At 36.4% G+C, this 20299-nt stretch overlaps 1 pseudogene across 1 annotated transcript; it reads right to left on the bottom strand.

Moving 5' to 3' along the window:
* Positions 1-5029: 5029 nt before the first annotated feature.
* LOC116556612 lies at positions 5030-6180 on the bottom strand (annotated as a pseudogene). Its single transcript, XR_004271086.1, has one exon. The product of XR_004271086.1 is annotated as a glyceraldehyde-3-phosphate dehydrogenase pseudogene (transcript).
* Positions 6181-20299: the final 14119 nt, after the last annotated feature.

Genomic DNA, 20299 nt, shown 5'->3' on the forward strand with positions numbered 1-20299 from the left:
TCTGTAAAGCTAGCTATATAATCTGATAACTTTGACACAAAAGTGTGGTGGTGTGCGGGGATTTTGTTTGGATGGAGGTGAGTGGACAGAGACATAACCTGGAAAGGATGTGTGGTGAAGTCAAGCAGAGAGAAGAATGTAAACAAGGTGGAACTAAAACCATGTTCTGTTATTAGGCACTGGAATCCAAACTTTGCCAAATTAAATGCAAATAAATAGTCTGAAGCTGTAAATCAGACTTTTGTGAAATTACTTTGAATAAAATACATTCGTCATTCTGCCCATGACATCATTCTCTGTGGCTGTTTTTGACTCTGACCAACCCACTCACTCTTCCTTTCCTCACTCTATCTTACTAGTCTTCTAACTCTGTATCCACTTTTTCCAATGCCGTTGTCCTCCTACCCTTCCATCCATCCAAGCACAACATACTCAGCAGTTTGTGTCTTCTACGATGTTAAAAGAAAATTTAGATTTGACCCTTGTGCTCATCCCATCAGCAGTATCTATTGATTGTCCAAGTTTTGCATATTCTTATGTGGAATAACCATGTGTTGTACCCCTATAATTTGCCAATTAATATGCAATAAAAGATAAGTAGGATGGGATGCAATGTCCTCTGCCTATAGTCCAAGCTATTCCAGAGACTGAGGTGGAGGGATTGCTTGAGGCCAGGAGATCCAGGCTGCAGTGAGCCGTGATCCACACCACTGCACTCCAGCCTGGGTAATAGAGCAAGATCTCATCTGTAAAACAGAGAAGATAAGTTAGATGACATAAATGGCATGTCACCTTGACTTCCCAAATGTTACAGACTAGGAATGGATAAAGATACAAAGTGATAATTAAATTACATTCACGACAAAGAAACAGGGTGGCATGACTGAGTTTCTATAGAGTATCAGTTGAGCCATTCATTTAGGGTTTGACTGTACTAATCGATGAAAGCTGACCTTTAAAATGTTGCAATGCTCCTTCCTTTTGACAAATCCAGCAGTAGATTCTCCCCTGTGGTTATCTTACGTGATCTGTCAGCAGTTTTTGAAAGGATTAGGTATGCCACTTCTTCATATGTCTACATTTGCATCTGGAATACCACACACTTCTAATTTACTGGCTCTGTCCTGTCTCAAGGCTTGAAGTACCTAGAATTTCATTTTATTTAAATTTGCAACTTTGCTGGTAATTGGAAAATGTAAATTGTGTTATCAAATTTGTCACTGCAAGCCTGACCTCTATCCCAAACACTATTTATATATCCAACTATTTGTCACCTCTTATTGGAAGTCAGCGGGGCAGCTCAATAACCTGCCTAACATTTTCTCACACGCACACCCCCCAAACAAACAAAGTAAAAACAAAAACCACTGTGTTCCCCTGGATGAATCACAATTCAAACATTATGACACCGACTAAATTGTCCCACATAACTCGTGATAATAGTTTATTTGAATAAACATAAAAATTTATACTCCCAGCCTTAAAACTTGAGATCCTTTCTCAGGAAACCAACCAGCAGGCCTCCCAGACAGCATCAAGGAGCTGAAACTCACCAGATAACCACATTTGGACAATGAGATGCCAGACCCCTTACCTATCGTGATGGCCTAACTGACCACCTGCTTCCTATTGACCAACTCCTCTTTCTTACCCCTCCTTAATTCCTGTTTTCCTACATATAGTTACATTTCTGCTATGTAAAGCCTTAATGTTAGTCAATCAGGGAGATGGGTTTGAGACAGATCCTTCATCTCCTCAGCTGCAGCACCCAATTATAGCTTTCCTCTCTGCCAATACTGGTTGCCTCAGTGATTGCCTCTCTGTGTGGTAAGCAGCAAGACCCAGACCAAACCCCTGGTGTTTTGGTAACAATTACAGTTTGAATGAAAAACTGTCATCTTTGACTTTTGAAAAACTGTGGTCCTGGACTCTTCTTTTTCTTTTGCACAAAGTGCCTGGCCATCAGGAGGTCCTATTTTCTCTACTGCTGACCCTCATTGTGTTAACCTCCTCTGGGCTACTATCTTTTCTCACGTACATTCTTATTTATTCATTTTGAGACGAGGCCTCCCTCTGTTGCTCAGGCTGGAATGCAGTGGTGTGATCTCAGCTTACTGCAATCTCTGCTTCCCAAGTTCAAGTGATTCTCCTGCCTCAGCCTCCCAAGTAGCAGAGATTACAGGTGTGTGCCACCACACTCAGCTAATTGTATTTTTAGTAGAGATGAGGGTTCGCCCTGTTGGCCAGGCTGGTCTTGAACTCCTGATCTCAAATGATCTGCCCACCTCAGCCTCCCAGAATGCTGGGATTACAGGCATGAGCCACCATACCCAGCCAATCTCCTGTACATTCTTAACAATCATTTCATAAATGAACTTTGTTTCTGCCCTTGGTCCCATAGAGTCTAATCTCAACAGAGGAGACACACAACAGGGATTCTTTTAAAATATGAACCAGATCATATCGATGCTATTTTCAATATATTCCATGGATTCCCATCTTACACAATGAAAATGTCAACAGTCCTTACTGTGGTCTACAAAGAGCCACATGGTATGGTCAACACTATATCTCCATCTCATCTACTATCTTCTCCCTCACTCTGCTGTGGGTCCTAAGTCTGTTTGCTGATCCAAGTCCATGCCTTAGGGCTGCAGACCTAGTTCCATCTTCTTCCTGGATCCCTGGTTTTCCAGCAGGTGGCATGAGCAGCTCCTCACTTCCCTCAAAGCTGCTGGAATATCAGCTTCTCACCCTGACCTTTCTCTTTAAACCTACACATTGTCCCCACCTCACAGGCCTCCCGATACTCCTTGAATCAGGAAAATAGATCTCTTTTCCCCACAGCATTCAGCCTCTGCATGCACAGAGCTTGCTATATTTACCTACTAAGTCTTCTTTATTTTATTCTTTATGTACACCTTCCTGCACTAGTAGAGTATAAACTCCTTGCAGGCAAGGGTACTTTTTGGCTTCACTAATATATCTCAAGCACCAAAAAGAAAAGCATCTATCACATATAGAGAAATGAGAGATATTTGTTGAACAATAACAATATACTAATTTTAGTCATATTGTTAAATAATCTGTGTTTGTATATGTGCATGAGATGGGGGATGCATAAGGACATTGTAATGAAAGAACAAAAACATAAGATTGAAAACTTATAAATAAACCTTTTTGAACATTTATTTTCATACCCTTATTTTAATACAAAGAACATGAGAAACATTTGTTCCCACCTTATCATACTATATCTCATCACAGAGTATAGTTGTTTAATAAATATTTGAAAAATGAACTATTTGAATATGTTTTAAATAGATGGATTAATGCCTAAATGATTATCAAAATTACATAATAATTATATGTAGTTTAGTTAGTGCTTTAAGGTCTCTTTAAGATTTACTGGCAGCTAACTTAGTAAAATATTCAAACTTTAAGTTTCAGAACTACTTTAAAATTTTTTCTTGTGTTGAGATATTTTTCCAATGTATATTCACATGAAGACAAAGAGATTTCATGAAATTGCTTCAAAGAAAAAAAAAGACATTAAGCAATGCAAAATGAAAAACCAAGAGGCATATAAAAGAATATAACTGTTGATGTGTTATTTGAAATAACAAAAAGATTGGCAAAACATTAGATGCCATTTATAGATGGGTGGTCATAGAAAATATCACATATGCATACAATGCAATATTATACAGATGCTTAAAAAATAAGGTTGATGATAATTAGAGGTATTAATTGAATATATATATGTATATATATGCCAGGTATTGTTCTATCCACTTTGCACCTATTTACTGATCTCATAATTAAACTCAGAGTCAGATACTCAACTATTTCTTTAGCGAATGAAAAAAGAGGAGCCAATCAAGCAAAATAAATCTCCCAAGATTGAACACCAAGTAAGGGAGTAGCTGAAATGTTAATCCAAGCTGTCTTAATCCTGAGTCCAATTTGTCTCTCACCCATGCAGTACACATGGGTGAGTGCATATATATATATACATATATTGAGTATGTAAGCTGGGCACAGTGGCTCATACCTGTAATCCCAGCACTTTCGGAGACTGAGGTGGGAGGATCACTTGAGGCCAGGAGTTTGAGACCACCTTGGGAACATAGGAGGAACCCATCTTTAATTAAAAATAAAAAAGTATGTATATGTACATTGAATATATATATATGCATAGACACATTGAGAGTAGATATGTATATATACATATATATATATAAACACATACATATATGTACAATACACCTGGCTGAGTAGATGTGTATGTATATATACATATATACACATATGTGTACATATATACACATATCTGTATATATTGTACATATACATATATGTACAATACACTTAGATGAGTAGATATGTGTATATATATGTGTATATATATATATGTGATATATATATATATCACATATATATATATATACACATATCTACTCAGCCAGGTGTATTGTACATATATGCATGTATATATACATACATACTTTTAGGTTGGCAAAAACCACAGTTACTTTTGCACCAGCCTAACTTATGCCCATATACCCAACCTTATATGCATTTTCATACAGGGCAATTTTCAAGTATATATTTTAAACTAAAAAGACAAGTTTCAGATGAGCATATTTAGAACTACTGTTGCTATGTGCTATTCAATACACAATGCATACAAACATATACACAGTACATGCTTTTATTTTATTATATGTTGGAATGATTCATGATAGATTAAAACATGTATCATTTCTGGCACAGAATGGATGGTGGGGACCTTCAGTGGTGGTGGCAATAATGTTTTTTGCAGTGCATACTCAAGACCTAATTTTTCTATTTAAGTATGCAATTATTTTATTTTTTTTTTTTGTTTTATTTTATTTTTTTGGGGCTTAGCACAGGGTACTTTATTGATGGTACACGACAAGGTGAGGCTCCCTAGGCCCCTCCCTCTTCGAGGGGTCTGCATGGAAACTGTGAGGAGGGGCAATTCAGTGTGGTGGGGGACTCTGTGGCAGGGACTCCCCAGCAGTGAGAGCCTCTCTTCCTCTCGTGCTCTCGCTGGGGCTGGTGGTCCAGGGGTCTTACTCCTTGGAGGCCATGTGGGACATGAGGTCCACCACCCTGTTGCTGTAGCCAAATTCATTGTCATACCAGGAAATGAGCTTGACGAAGTGGTCGTTGAGGGCAATGCCAGCCCCAGCATCGAATGTGGAAGAATTGGAAGAATGGGTGTCACTGTTGAAGTCAGAGGACACCACTTGGTGCTCAGTGTATCCCAGGATGCCCTTGAGGCGGCCCTCCAATGCCTGCTTTACCACCTTCTTGATGTCATCATATTTGGCAGGTTTTTCTAGACAGCAGGTTGGGTCCACCACTGACACGTTGGCAGTGGGGACACGGAAGGCCATGCCAGCGAGCTTCCCGTTCAGCTCAGGGATGACCTTGTCCATGGCCTTGGCAGCGCCAGTAGAGGCAGGGATGATGTTCTGGAGAGCCCCACGGCCATCACGCCACAGTTTCCCGGAGGGGCCATCCACAGTCTTCTGGGTGGCAGTGATGGCGTGGACCATGGTCATGAGTCCTTCCACGATACCAAAGTTGTCATGGATGACCTTGGCCAGAGGCGCTAAGCAGTTGGTGGTGCAGGAGGCATTGCTGATGATCTTGAGGCTGTTGCCATACTTCTCATGGTTCACGCCCATCACGAACATGGGGGCATCAGCAGAGGGGGCAGATATGATGACCCTTCTGGCTCCCCCTTGCAAGTGAGCCCCAGCCTTCTCCATGGTGGTGAAGATGCCAGTGGACTCCACCACGTACTCAGCGCCAGCATCGCCCCACTTGATTTTGGAAGGATCTTGCTCCTGGAAGATGGTGATGGGATTTCCACTGATGACAAGCTTCCCGTTCTCAGCCTTGACAGTGCCATGGAACTTGCCATGGGTGGAACCATACTGGAACATGTAAACCTTGTAGTTGAGGTCAATGAAGGGATCATTGATGGTGACAATATCCACTTTACCAGAGTTAAAAGCAGCCCTGGTGACCAGGCGCCCAATACGACCAAATCCGTTGACTCCGACCTTCACCTTCCCCATGGTGTCTCAGGGATGCGGCTGGCGATGGGAAACAAGATGTGACTGTCTGGCGAACAGGAGGAGCAGAGGTGTATGCAATTATTTTAAATAAAATTTCATTTTCATTAAAAACATTTTAGTAGAGATGGGATTTCACCATGTTGGCCAGGCTAGTCTCAAACTCCTGGCCTCAAGCTATCCACCTGCTTTGGTCTCCCAAAGTGCTGGGATTACAGGCATGAGCCACCTCGCCCGGTCTCAAGAATGTAAATTTTAATAAAATGCATTATTGTTTTTAACTGCAAATGAGTCCAATTTTCATGCATAGCTGTCGATTCAGCTTCAATACATTGTATTCACATTTCAAAATCCTTCGCATATTGTTTTAAGTCAATGTTACCTAAAAATTTAATCACATTTTTATGCTATGTCCTTTTTGACATACATATTTTTTCATGTCTTTCTATCAATGTTATGCATACTTATGTTACAGTTGTCTTTAGTCCTTTTAATGCTGACCTCCTAAACTCTACTTGATGCTGAATTCTTATTCCTAGTCATATTTAATTAAGCTTTCCTGACTGGAATTCTAATTTTGATTCACAAACTTGACAAGGCCTTTTGGAAATAAAGATTCATTAAAACAATTTATTTAGTATTTCACCCTCAAGAGAAAATACAAATATTTTAAAATCCCTCTCTCCCAGACTTCTTATTTAAAAAACAAATTAAAATATGCAACAAACGCAAGTAAAACTTTCTAAAAGTAAGAAAAAATATTTACGGGGGTCAACATTGTGTTTACGTCACCTCCCTCCAATTTATTGATCTAGTGATGGTTGTCTGAAGTCCATGAGATCTAGGATAAAACGTGACCTAACCAGTAAAAGACAGAGAAAACACAGCCAAAGGCTATTGTTGTTTGTTTCAGGAAAAAATAGTTAATTGGTTACGACTCTATTGAAACAACCTCTGGTGTTCAGTTGAGTCCTTCCTTTCTCATAGGAAAACATAGAAAATAAAAGTTGTAGCATGATAGAAAGCTTACATTGATACTGAAGACAAGTTTGTACAGCTCCTTTATTTTATATAATAGGAAACTTGCTAAATTGAGACACAGAGTAGCTACACAATAAGCTAAGGGCCACTTAGCAAATAATTAGTTAAAAACCAAAAAATAACCAGGCTACTAATCTTGTTCTAATTCCTGTCTCTGGCATTATCTTGCTTTTTGACAAAATACTGGGAGAGAATGAACTAACTGGAATAATAATGGTAATAAACATTAATAAAAGGGCCCACTTAATTGCTCTAAACTATTTTGTATGTTTAATTTTATGCACATTTATTTGAGGAAGATGTGATTATTCCCATTTGACAGACCCACATACTGAGTTATGCAGAAGCCAGTGACTTATCCCAAATCCCAGAGCTAGAAACTTTTGCATGATTGAAAAAGCAAAAGCCATTTCATGTCAAAGCTCAGTATAATATTTTTTATAAATGCTATCAAAAGAGTCAATAAAATATTCTGCAATATTTTATGGAGGCAGATTTTGTTGCTTGTCTTCTCTCCCATGTCTGTGAGTTCCAAGGTCTATTTACTTGCTGCTATCTTTACCCTTAAGCATAAAGAATGCCTGTCATTTTACCATATTCCTCAACTTATTAACTAAACTCTAATGGGATTATTTTCCCTCCAACTAATTTGTAAATTTTTCTGGAACATATATTTTAAAGACTCTTGGATGTTGACAAATAAATCATAATTTTGCATGTAGACATCTATCGTCATTTGAAAAGTTAAATATGCTGGTTGAATTACCTGATATGTATTCATTTACCCATTCATTCAGATAGTGTCCAGAGAACAACTATTCCCTCCCAATTCTAGGCTTTACCATATGTATGGAAGGGCCGCTGTGACATGGCTTATCATGACTCGCATTGTCCTAGTCCTTATACTCTCGCAACTTGAGTCTCATGCACGAAAACATGACTTTGTGTCTTTCTAGGAATTTATCTTTGCAGCTCACTCTTTATAATCTGGTGACATTTTTCCCCGTGCAGTTTTAGAAATAAGAATCAGGTGAGTGAGGTCATCTCAAAAATTAAGCCCATTCACGTGGAAAGTTTCTGAAGGAGTGGCATTGCCTATAGATATGAATTGTGTCAGCATTTCAGCATGCCATTTGTGGGTGAGAATGATTCAGTTTGTGTGTGTCTGTGTGTGTGTGTGTGTGTGTGTGTGTGTGTGTGTGTGTGTGTAGGCTTCATCCTGTCATTTGCCATTAGGAGCCATGACAAACGTTTTGCAGATTCTTGGAGCCTGATGCCAATTTCAGAAAGATAAATGGCTGCACTCTCGGTCACTTCATGCTGCCCTGGGGGTATTCAGCAATGCAGTATGCCTTTTATTGGTACTGCAAAATGTTGCTGGAAAATGTGCTCTCGTAGGAATGCCCCGAAACATCGACATATTACAGAAATATTCATCTTGACGTTCCTTGTGTTTTCCCTGGAAGGTGATAACATTGCTAGAAAATCCTGTCTGTTCCTAACTTGCCCCATCTTCCCAGAGCTTTTCTCTAATGTATATTGCGTGTCTCTTATTTTAAGGTAAATACAATACTGCAAATTGTTACCTATAGCCACATATCATTTTATGAATTATTATCGAGATTTTTTTAAGAGACAGAGTCTCTCTTTGTTGTCCAGGCTGGAGTGCAGTGGCATGATCATAGCTGACTGTAGCCTCCAGCTCCTGGTCTCAAGCGATCGTCCCACCTCAGCCTACCACGTAGCTGGGACTACAGGGACCCATCACCATGCCTAGCTAATTTATTTATTTATTTATTTATTTATTTATTTATTTTTGTGGAGGAAAGGGTCTTGCTATGTTCCCCAGGCTGGTTTCAAACTCCTGGCTTCTTCAAGTAATCCTCTCTCCTTCACCTCTGGAAGCACTGGGATTACAGGCGTGAGCCACTGCATCCAGCCTATAACCTAGAATTTTATGCATATACATCTATGATAACTACCAAAATAAAGTCTTTTGGCTGTTAAAACTACATCTTACTGAGTAATAGAAAAGATCTAAATATATTCAATATCATATATAGTTGTATGGTAAGTTACAGACAAATGAGTTAATATTGTTCATGTTTGCAGTTTAATTTGAATTTTTCATGTAGTTAGAATTAAAGAGATCAAAACGGACTTTGATAGTATACTAGAACTAGACAAGATGTAAAATGCAATGGAGGAAAAACTTAGAAGCTCCTAAATTGAGAGAAATTAAGGAGGGCTTATAGTAAATAGGTGACTAGAATGAGCTTAGAATGAGCTGGTGTTAGTGAAATGCATTGCTTTAGCACTGGGAATGTGCCATGCACAGCTAAAGACTTCATTGGCATAAAGGGACTCAAAACTGTCATTAAATTCAGATGGTCCAGTGACACAATATCAAATATGAATTATTATTACACTGTATTGTCAAAAATTAACTGCTCTTTGCTCTCTAATTGCAATTTTTTCTTAAAAATTTGATATTTATAAAGTGATACATAAGTTTTCAAAAACTATTTAAAAATGCAAAAGAAAAAAGCTTGCATACACTTCCAGAGAAAGCATTATTTACGTTTTGTTGAATCTGCTTCTATTTATTTCATATGGGCAAACAAATATATGCACACAGTTGTTGTTGCTTTTACATAATTGAAATTGCAGATGGTGTTATATATTTTAATAATATTTATATAAAATTATATAAATACATTTTCATTGAATTTATTGGCATAAATACCACCTAGGTCAAGGAAAAACATGCAGGGAATTGCACAAATCTTATATTTTCATTGAATTTTGGGTGTAAATACTACCTACATGAAGGAAAAATATTCTAATTTAGAAGCCCACCTTATGCTGATTCTCATGGAGTTATCTACCATCTTCCCAAAAGAAACCACCATTCTGATGTTTAACACCAAACTGCAGTCTGGTGTTAAACTGGACTGCTTTTGAATTTTATATAAATGAAATTTTATGGTATGGTCTCTTTGTCTCTAGTTTCTTCTGTTCAACATCATGTTGGTGGCATTAATATTTGATGTAGACTGTGGCAATAGATTACTCGTTTTCTTGGCTTAGAGATTTCCTTACATGAATAGCCACACTTTATTCCACTTTTACTGGATATCTGAGTAGTTTCCAATTTTTAGCAATTCCACGTAGAGATGCTACAAAGATTATTAATATAAGTATGTGTATCTGTATGCATACGTGTGTGTGCGTGGACATACAAATAGACACCTTTTAGTTTACGCTGGGTGAATGTGTCTATTCAGATTTGGTGGATGTCCTCAGATAATTTCCCAGAAGTGTTGTACAATCAGCAGTATTCAGAAGATCCAGTTGTTCTAGTTTCCTTCAGCACTTGAAACTTCTTGACTTTATTTCATTTTAGCCATTTTAGTGCATGCACCATGTTACCTCATTTTGGTTTAATTTGGAATGTCCATCGTGAACAATGAAGTTGGACTTTCTTACATGGCTCTTGGGAATTTCAATATGCTGTTTTATAGTGTCTGTTAGGCCTTGTGTTCTACCTTTCTGCTGAACGGCCTGTGTTTTCATATTGATTTCTCTGAATTCTTAACACCTCTGAATATGAGTCATCCTATTGCACATTTAGATCAATTTACATATTTTGAAAATACATATAGATAATAAGTCTCCCATTTTGTGGCTTGCTTCTTTACTCTGTTAATGTTGTCTTGATGGATAGTAATTATTTATAATAATGATATTGTTTGGTTGTGGCCCCACTTAAATCTCATCTTCAATTGTAGCTCCCATAATTCCCATGTGTTGTGAGAGGGACCCAGTGGGAGATAATTGAATCATGGTGGCAGTTTCTCCCATACTGTTCTCGTGGTAGTGAATACATCTTATGAGATCTGACAGATTTATAAGGGAAAATGCCATTCATTTGGCTCTCATTCTCTCTTGCCTGCTGCCATGTAAGATGTGCTTTTCGCCTTCTGCCATGATTGTGAAGCCTCCCCAGTCATGTGGAACTGTGACTCCATTAAACCTCTTTTTTCTTTCTAAATTACTCCAGTTTTGTGTATGTCTTTATCAGCAGCATGAAAACAGACTAATATAAATATGATCCAATGTGTTTTTTCTTTATGTTTCTTTGATGTACACGATAAAACATTTTCTAACACAATATCATGACGGTATTCCTCTATGTTGATTCCTAGTTCCATTGTTTTACTTTTGACATTTAGACCTAACATTTGTAAGGAATAGACTCCCCTCCCATCACCACACACAGATATCCGTCTAGAAGTATGTATTGAAAAAAAAAATCCTTATCCTACAGCTCTGTAAGAATTTTTGTCAAAAAAGCAAATCCCTATATGAGTAAGTATATGTTAGTCTCCATTTTGCCACATTGGATTATTTATAAATTAATATATTGATATATCGATATAAAATTAAGTTGGGGGGCATGGAATACATATCTAATGATTTCATATAAATTAAATATCATTTCTAAGTTTTTAATTTTTGTTAATGTGATGTACATTGATTTTCAATATGGAGCCAGTCTCACACTTGGGCAATGAATTTAGTGTAGTTGTCTTTTGTATATCTCTGAATTCAGTTGGCTGATATTTTGTTTAGATTCTGAGTCTGGGTTTACAAATATAATTAGCCTGTAATTTAGTGTTGTTCTAATACCATTTTGCCTTAATTATTATAACTATATAACAGATATTAGTATTTGGAAATATAAGTCTCCCTGCCCAGTGTCTTATTTTACAACATTTAGACTACCTTTGGTCTTTTTCATTTCCATGTGCATCTTAGAAACTAGGTATTAATTTCTACATGAAGAACACTAGAATTTTGACTGATTGTAGTCAATCCACAGGTCATTTTATCAAGAATTAACATTGTCACATTGCATTCTGTTTCAGTCTATGAACATGTCACAGCCCTCATTTACTTAGCTTTCATGCATTTTTTGCAATACTATTTTGAATTTTTTATTTTTGGTCTTGCAGAATTTTTGTTCTATATATCCCTAGGTATTTAAAGGATTTTTAAAATGTAATTCTATAGAGATCGCTTTGATTTTCTCATTTGCAATTTACTCATATACAATTTACTCATATATGTTCTGGACATTGTGTACTTATCTAATGATTTCATGTAAGTTAAATATAATTCCTAAATTTCTAATTTCTGTTAATGTAATGCACATATATTTTCAACATGTAGCCAGCCTCACACTTGGACAATGAAGCTAACTTAGTTATCTTTTCTATGTTTCTGAATCCAGTTGAGTAATACTTTATTTAGGAGTTTGGGTCTTGGTTTACTCCTATGATTGACTGTAATTTGTCTTTATTAAATTGCCTTCCACAGCCTCTTGCTACCAAAGTGGGACCTGAGAAGCTACATTTCTAACAAGGTTCCAGATGACCACAATATTTATTTTCCATGAGCCACTTAGTAAAATGCAGAGAAACTCAGTCTGAAGTTTAGCTGACTGTATTTTCTCTCCTGGAATCTTCTTCAAGATTGCAAAAAGCAACTAATATGTATGAATGAACGTCTTTATATTTTACTTTCATGGCCCCAAGGCACTCCTGCTTTAGTGACAAAATGATGTGAATATAATCTGAATCTCAAGGCATTACAGGTAAATTGAGGCTGCAATAATCTGCTCTTAACTTAACCTGGGATCTTTAAAATCTTAGTATTCTTCAATCTGCCTCAGATCAGCCAGTTCATAGTTTTGAGTCTGCCCTCTAAAGACTGAGCTACATAGAAATCATGTCTTATTAGTTAGTTATTTTGGTTGCAAGCAAAATAACTTACATTTGATATCTTGAGCAAGAGAGGAAAATGCATGGAAAGGATATTGACATAATCCCCCAGGATCAAAGAACATATTTAACCACAAAGGTTCTGTAAAGTAATTCATTGACTGGGTACAGTGGTTCATGCTTATAACCCCAGCCCTTTGAGAGGCCAAGATGGGAAGATTGCTTGAGGCCAGGAGTTTGTGACCAGCCACGGCAACATAGCATGATGTCATCTCTACAAAAAAAAAAATTTAGAAAATAGCAAAATATGGTGGTTTGCACCTGTAGTCCCTGCTATTCAGGAGGCTGAGGCTGGAGGATTGCTTGAGTCCAGGAGGTGGAGGATTCAGTGAGCTATGATCATACCACTGCCCTCCACCCTGGGCAACAGAGTGAGACCCTTTTTTTTTTCTTTCTTTCTTTTCTTTTTTTTGTAGAGATAGAGTTTCATCATGTTACCCAAGCTAGTCTCCAACTCCTTGACTCAGACAATCTATTCACCCTGGGCTTTCAAACTGCTGTGATTACATGCATGAGCCACTGTGCCTGACGTGTACTTCTTTGTTAGAATTACACGAAGCTGTTTCTTTCTAAGGCCTCTCCTTCTTCTCTTTTCCTGGCTGTTCTGCAAATTCCTAGAAAGAGAAGTGAATTGGTCCATTCTAGTTCAGATGGTCATTCATGAAAGGAATCAACTGAGGTCAAGGCTTGGGGTCTTCCTAGGAAAAACATAGATAAACAAGATTGGAGGTAGGGGAAAGAGATTTCTGGAGGGTAACATGTGCTGAAACCAACAAAGATACATCCATTAAAGATATGAGCAATGTGTTAGGAGAGTCAAATCCCATCTAAATTTATTCCAAATGGGAGAGCACAAGTAGGGGAGACGTTATCTATTGCCTACATGCTATTTATCTCTTTTATCTTATTTAGCAGTTGTTTTTGCAGACACACACATACGACAGAGTTGGCCCCATGGTGTCTGTGAACAGATAGTGGCTCTAGTCATAACAGGGGAAACTGAGGTTGCCAAAATGCAGAGTTTGCTGCTGGGCATTCCATTGAACGATACAAAGACTTATATCAGGTAATGTAGGATCCTTCCTTAATGGTGAGAGGAAAGCAACGAAACTCTGTCTGCACTGCCCATGAAGCATAACAATGCAATCCAGCTGTGATGTCCGTGAGAGAGTGGCCAACAGCAGTTGTTCAAGAAGATGTGACATTTGACGATACCTCTGAACACTGGGATTAAAGTGTTATTTTTCAAGAACAACATCTGTGAGGTCTCAGGCTCATTTCCTCATTCTACTTACCAGGACACATGGCCTTGTCAGTTCAAGGAGCAAAAAAGAGTGACAAGTCTAGGCTTCAGTCTTTTTTATAAAGATGAGGAGGAAGCCATGGTGATTGCTTTAACAGGTAAAGAGAACACCCACTTTGCTATTTCTACCATGCATTTCTTAACTCACTACCTGTATGTGTATGTTAATCATGAGTCCATATATTGCTGCATAATTAATTTTATAGTGAGCATAACCCTAATTATCCTTCCTCAAAGATTTAATGTATATTTTAATATCTGTCTGTCAACATAAACACTACTTAGATATTGCAAAATACATTTCATATGTCTCAATGTAGATAAGACTGCTTAACATATTTTTCATTTCCCAATGAATAATGCAGGCTGAAAGTTTAGCTTTTTACAAGGATATATATAAACTAGAAGTCCTTGTGCCCCAAACAATATTGTTTATCATATGCCAGATGATGTGTAGAAAGATAGAGCAGGCTTAACTAAAAAATAAGTGAAGCACTCTAGCCATCTGTATTTATTTGGTAGATATAATCTTTCATAATTTATCACCCAAACACATTTCCATAACAACATAATATGTATTTTTAACGTACTGACCAACAAGTTGCAAGTTCTCAATCATAATCAGGAAGTAGTCCTTAGTGAAGCTAAAAATAAGGCCTGCATTTCTGCAAAACATCTCAATATAAGCATCTTCCCTTTTTGCAAAATGTATTCTTGAAATAAATGTTTTCATAATATTCTCTTGATCAAAATGCTCAAAATTCATCATCACATATTTGACACCAAGTCATTTTATGATATTAAAAAGTAGCTAAATTTTAAGGAGATTTTGTTGGTCTAATTCTGATATAAATTAACATAAATTTCCATTTTATGCAGTTGTTGGGGTCAGTTCTGAATAATTTACAATGCCATTCGTATTTGTCCTTTTGTTTCCCTCCTCTTTAAAAGCTCTATCTCACATCCTCACATCCTCTTTTTATAATTCCAGCTATGATACTGAGCACATGATTACAGTAGAACTAAGCTTCATAAGAATATCCCTACTTCAATGATGAAGAATACTTGATTCTAAGTAAGTTTAAAATTTCTAGACCACCAGTCTCTAAATGAAATATTTTCACTATTTGACTAATTTGTCATGGAGATAATTGATAAATAAGCATTCTACCCAATCAGTCAGTATTCTCTGATTAATGTTATTGCCATTGGAATTGCTTGTCTCATGAACTAGGAATTGAGGGGAAAAGAAAGTCCTGGTGTTCTGGTGATAGCTCAGTATTCGCATAGCTGCTCTATGAACTCCAGGGAGCTCCAGGGAGCTCTAGGATAGAATTGAACATCCAAGGTTTTTTGAGTGGATGTTGATTGCCCTCCATGGACTCTCTCCTAAGCAAGAATAGCTCTTCCATGCTTCTCTTGAACACTGGGTTAAAGTCCTATGAGCGAAAGTCACATGGAGTAAATGGAAAAGTTTGCTAAAATCTCCCGCAAACACAAACTTTGCATTTGCAGTGAATGTCATTTGGAATGGGAAATGTTCATTTACTTTTTGTAGGTATTTATTTTAATGAAACTAATTTGACCCCATTCCCCTGTTGAAGGATTTTAGGAAAACCATTGGTTGCCATCATTGGGAGGTGGTAATTTGAAAGCTTTAAGCTTGCTAATCCCAAAGGTTTGGGGGGAAAATATTAGTGTTATCTGGTTTAAAGTATCTGGAGAAGACCCTGCAGTTTTTGAACCACAGTGGTCCAATCTAAAGACATAGGCAATGTATTATTCAGTGTATTTTAATGAGATGGGAGACAGAGGTGAGTAGGGGACGTTGTGTATGCCACAGGACATTTGACAATGACTAGAGACATTTTTGATTGGGAGAGCACTCTGCTGCCTAGTTGGTAGAAGCCAGAGATGCTCCTAAACAATCTAAAATGCACAGGACACCTCCATGCCACCACAAAGAATTATTAGTCCCCAAATATCAGTAATGTCAAGGTTGAGAAAGCACACTGGAAATCCATCTGACCTCCCCAACGGAGGAGACTGCTGCTTCTATATCTTGATTAGAAGACAAGGTACCTTAGTTCCAGCCTCCCTTGATTTAGAACTGCTTTTCCATTGTAGGATCCCATCACCTCCTCTGGTCCCTTTAATACACCTGTTAAATTACCATCTATTTTACAAGGATTTGCCAAAACTTGCAGTTTTCCATGATTTCTAGCTCTCCACATTCAAAGATTGATTTTCTGGTTCTTAAGGAAACTTATTTAGACCCTGGCAGAGTGTCTTTCTGCCTGTTCAGTCTTCTCATAAGCACCTGCATATTCCAAATGTGTTTCTCATCTATGCACTGGAACAAAATCCTTCACTTTCATCATTTACACAATTCTTTGACTATAGGGTCTATTCTATAAACATTTTTCATAGAAAGAAAGATTACAAAACCAAAATATTAATAGTTATTTGTCCTAGAATTAGTGTCACTGATCATCTTATTCTTTGTACACACTTTTGTATATTTTCTTAATTTTCAATTATAAATACAATTGGCCCCTAAACAGCATGTGTTTGAACTGTGCAGGTCACTTAGACACGGATTTTCTTCCTCCTCTGCCATCCCTGAGACAGCAAGACCAACCCCTCCTCTTCTTCCTCCACCTCAGCCTACTCAACTTGGAGATGACAATGGTGAAGACTTTTATGATGATCTTCTGCCTTTTGGGACAGAAGAGAGGCAGGTAGATCACCTGAAGTTAAAAGTTTAAGACCTGCCTGGCCAACATGGTAAAACCCCTTCTCTACCAAAAATACAAAAACTAGCTGGGCGTGATGGTAGGGGCCTGTAATCCTAGATACTCGGGAGGCTGAGGCAGGAGAATTACTTGAATCCAGGAGGTGGAGGTTGTAGTGAGCCAAGATCATGCCACTGCACTCCAGTCTGGGCCACAGAGAAAGACTCTTGCTCAAAATAATAACTGTAATAAATTATAGTATATTAAATCCTTGTCCCTCTAAGCAACATTATCTGGATGGCACAAAGTTTTCTGTTATTCTGAAACTTAGCTCACATGTGCACTAATAATATCTTTAATTGATGACGGTGCAGAGCCAATACTTTTACCTTTGTTGCAAGAAATGTATCCTATTATTGTATAGGATCGTATGTACATTTGAATTATGTTGAGATGACTTTATTTTTAAACAGCAGGAGTTCTTTAATTTTTATGTGTATTGATATATCATAGTTGGACATATTTTGTGGGTACATGTGCTATTTTGATACATGCATACAATATGCAATGATCAAGTCAGGGTAATTTGGTTACCCATCACTTTAAACATTTTTCTTTGTGTTGGAAACATTACAACTCTTTTAGCCATTTTGTTGTTAACTATAGTTTCCCTACTGTACTATTCAATACTAGAATTAATTCCTTCTAACTGCATTTTTCTTACTTTCTATATTACTTCACATCTACATTTACAAGCTATATTCTTAGTGTAACTTTAATGTCAACATGTATTTCACCTAAATATTGGTTGCATGGATGTCCTGATACTGTGTGTCTTTAATCACATTAAATCTAAGAAAAGTAACTCTCTAAAAAATAAGAATAGTGACTGTATAATTTCTTTTGTTTAGTTGCTTGACTAGATGGAAATATGTATCTAAAAAAAGACACAAACACTAAAATGATAACAACATGGGTAAATAAATGTCTAAATTTTTTATTATTTCAAAAAATAACAATGTACTATGGGGTTTATTGCATATGTATAATTACAATGCACAGTAATAATGGCAAAAACATCAGAAGAGAAGGAATGGATGTTATCTATTCTAAGGTTCTTATACTATTCATGTAACGGTATAATATCTCTTAAAGGTAAATTGTGACAGGCTTTACATTCACTAAAAACCCTAAAGCAATGAATAATATAATGTAAAGCATTATAGCTTATAGCTAATGTACCAAAAAATGAAATATAATGGAATCATAAAATATATTCTACTAATCACAAAGAATGAAGAAAATGAGGAAGAACTGAAGAAAAAACAGATGGACAAATAAAAAATAAATATACAGAGAATGAATTTATTCTTAATCACATTAAATGTAAATGGCTGAAATATGCCAATCAAAAACAGAGATTTTCAGAATATACACAGAGCAAGACCTAATTTTATTCTATTTACAATAAACACATTTCAAATCGAAAAAGATTGAAAGCCATGTTGAAAAATATATAATATGTTTACATTAATGAAAACTGTCTGAAATGTGTATATTGATATCAGACAAAAGATATTTTAGAACAGAGACTATTACCATGAATAAAGGTAATTTCAAAATAATAAAGGGGTCAATTTATTCAGAGGTCATAGGAATTCTAAACATTTATACATCTAATAGTAGAAGTTCAAAATATGTGAAGCAGAATCTACAGAGTTGCAGAGAGTCAGATATTTTAATAGTCCTCTTTAATAATTGATAAATTGATAACATAATGACACAGAAAATCAGTAAACACATAGGAGGTTTGAACAACGTTGAAGCCACTGTCACATATTTTTAGTTTGCTGTTATAACAAACCTCCATTTCAAAAACAGATTTATTGTGGTATAATTGACATACACAAAACTGCACACATTTAAAGCACATAATTTGATAAGTCTTGATGAGTATATACAACCAGTAAACCATCATCACAATCAAGAGACAACATATAACCATCCTCTAAAGATTTCTCAAGTCCCTTTCTAATACCTCTCTTTTGCACCATCCACCTCTTCTAAATTACTCTTGAATCAAAAAGGAAACTTCAGTAGAAAATAGAATATATTTCAGATAGATTATGAAATCACTGTAAGTAATAATGATAATTAAAACACTACTCTTCATTATTTTTGGAATGCAAGTAAAGAAGCATTTATAATTCTATATGGTCTTATTAAAACTTTGGTTGTTTTCATCTTAAAGAGGTAGTAAAATAAAATCAAATACAACTGTTTTTTGTTTATGAAGAAACAAATTAATGAAGAGAATAGAGAAAATGTACTATTTATTCATTATGCATTGTGTCTCAGCAGAACGTGATCAGGAAATAAAGATGTATATGGCAGGGTGTCTGTCAGTTGCACATAATTAAGTGGCAGAATAAAGACAAAATTCCCCAAGTAACACAACACACACCCACATGCACCCGTGTGTGCATACACTCACACACACATACACACACACTCTTTGCATTCCAGCTGTAAATACTGTTACTCTAAGTTACAGAAAATGATTCATGTGAGAGATGAGAGTGAACTCTTCGCTCAGTCAGAATGGATAGACTATATGTGCCTTGAAAGGCACCAAAAGATGAAAAAACAAGTTAACAAAAATATCTGAGTAAACCAGAAAGGAAGGAATTTTTGCAGCCTGAACTTCTTTGATTCCAGGTGATTGTGTTCCACTCAAGCAGCTGCCCTAGGTTGTATGTTTTTATTATTATCGGACATTGAAAAATACTCAAAGATAAGTTATCATCTTCCCTCATTTCCAGATCACCAGACTGTAACATATTATGAAGTGTAATATATAGTAAATAAAATCTAGTGATAAAAGGTACAACTTATTATTAAGATAAATTTATAGTTGGAAAGTAATTAAATCTGTTTTTAAAAAAAACTACATTCAAATTCAGTATTGGGATCCGCTTAATGGAATGCTCCATAAAACATGTAAAGCACCTAAGAATTGTATTATTTTTAATTCAGCTTTATGTATTTTTAGATGCCTAAGAATGCTTACAAATAATATATTTCATCTCTATCTATGCAATATAGCAATGCTAATATGAATTATTTACATTGCATCACATTTTCTATTTAACTGTTAAAATATTATTCATATATTCCCACAAAAACCTGAGACCTCACTAAAATACTTTAAAGATAACCATGAAACATAAATATACTTCCCATTTTATCTCGTATGTCTCT

The sequence above is a fragment of the Sapajus apella genome, unplaced genomic scaffold (assembly GCF_009761245.1).
Source record: "Sapajus apella isolate SASKATOON/1434 unplaced genomic scaffold, GSC_monkey_1.0 scaffold17, whole genome shotgun sequence".
In the NCBI taxonomy this organism is placed as follows: Eukaryota; Metazoa; Chordata; class Mammalia; order Primates; family Cebidae; genus Sapajus; species Sapajus apella.